The following is a 1,823-nucleotide window of genomic DNA, read 5'->3' as shown; positions in this document are numbered from 1 at the left end:
GTAATCCTAGCTACTCAGGAGGTTGAGGCAGAAGAATCACTTGAACCCAGGAGGTGGAGGTTGCAGTGAGCCAAGATCATGTTGTTGCACTCCAGCCTGGGCAACAAGAGCAAAACTCTGTCTCAAAAAATAAAAAAATTAAAAAACTGTACGAAGCTAATTAAGATAATGTGTTCTGTGGTGGAAGGGCAAAAGAGAAATACATATTTCTCAATGAAAGAAATTATATACATAACATATAAAAAATATAAACTATATAAAATATGGAATATATACAATTATTGTTATATATTGATATATTATATAATATATAATAGTACACATATAAAAATACAATAATGTATAATAGTATATGTTATATATTAATAATGTATAACAGTATATATTATACATATAATATAGTTAAAAGAAAAACTTCAGCCAATTTAAATTTAAAAGAGTTTAATTTAGCAATGAACAGTTCGTGAATCTGGCAGCCCTCAGAATCACAGCAGATTCAGAGAAACCTAGGGATGCCTCGTCCGGGGAAATTACTTACAGAAACCGGAAGTGAGGTACAGAAACAGCTGGGTCGAGATGGATGAGAACCTCATGCACATCAGCTATGAGGCCGGAATCCTGGAGAACTCCAAGAACCAAGCGCCTCGAGTCTCTACACAAAGACCCAGGACCCTGCCAAAGCCCCCAACACCCCTGACATTCTCGAGATCGAGTTCAAAAAAGGGGTCCCCATGAAGGTGACCAACATCAAGGATGGCACCATCCACTAGACCTCCTTGGAGCTCTTCATGTACCTGAATGAAGTTGCAGGCACGCACGGCATGGGCCGTATTGACATCGTGGAGAACTGCTTCATTGGAATGAAGTCCCGAGGTATCTACCAGACTCCAGCAGGCACCATTCCTTTCCACGCTCATTTAGACATCGAGGCCTTCACCATGGACCAGGAAGTGCACGAAATCAAACAAGGCCTGGGCTTAAAATTTGCTGAGCTGATGTACACTGGTTTCTGGCACAGCCCTGGGTGTGAACTTGTCCGCCACTGCATCGCCAAGTCCCAGAAGCAAGTGGAAGGGAAAGTGCAGGTGTCCGTCCTCAAGGGCCAGGTGTACACCCTCGGCTGGGAATCCCCACTGTCTCTCTACAATGAGGAGCTGGTGAGCATGAACGTGCAGGGTGATTATGAGCCAATTGATGCCACCGGGTTCATCAACATCAGTTCCCTCAGGCTGAAGGAATATCATCATCTCCAGAGCAAGGTCACTGCCAAATAGACCCCTGTACAATGAGGAGCAGGGGTCTCCTCAATTTGCAGATCCCCCAAGTACAGGCGCTAATTGTTGTGATAATTTGTAATTTTGACTTGTTCTCCTTGGCTGGCAGTGTGGTGGGGCTGCCAGGTGCCAGCTTTGTTCCCTGGTCCCCTGAAGCCTGCAAACGTCATCACTGAAGGGAAGGGTGGGAGGCAGCTGTGGTGGGGAGCTACAAAATGACAATTAAAAGATTAAAAAAATAACAAAAAACAAAACTTAAGGCCTTAGTGCCACTCTCAGTTACCATCATTTTGAGTTTCCAGTCTCAGCATGTCATTCATAGGTTATATTGTCCTCATGGTTGCACATTTCTTTCAGCTCTTGTCATTCTAGTTGAAGACAGACCATTTGACATTCTGCATGTAAACATTTAAAAATCTTTGAGAGAACACAGTGCACCAAGGAAACTATTATTTTGACTATTGGAGGATAATACCAAGAGTTTGAAGTATGCTCCTTCCCCAAGGTCCCCATAAACCAAACCTCCTAAAATCAAATAGATCAAAGAAT

General features: G+C 42.8%; 1 pseudogene; it reads left to right on the top strand.

Moving 5' to 3' along the window:
- The first annotated feature begins 576 nt into the window (after positions 1 to 576).
- Positions 577 to 1,274, top strand: LOC105547065 (annotated as a pseudogene).
- The last annotated feature ends 549 nt before the right edge of the window (positions 1,275 to 1,823 follow it).

Source organism: Mandrillus leucophaeus, unplaced genomic scaffold (assembly GCF_000951045.1).
Source record: "Mandrillus leucophaeus isolate KB7577 unplaced genomic scaffold, Mleu.le_1.0 Scaffold38, whole genome shotgun sequence".
Lineage (NCBI taxonomy): Eukaryota > Metazoa > Chordata > Mammalia > Primates > Cercopithecidae > Mandrillus > Mandrillus leucophaeus.
The sequence above is the reverse complement of the archived record's forward strand: the minus strand, read 5'-3'. Positions and strand labels throughout refer to the sequence as shown.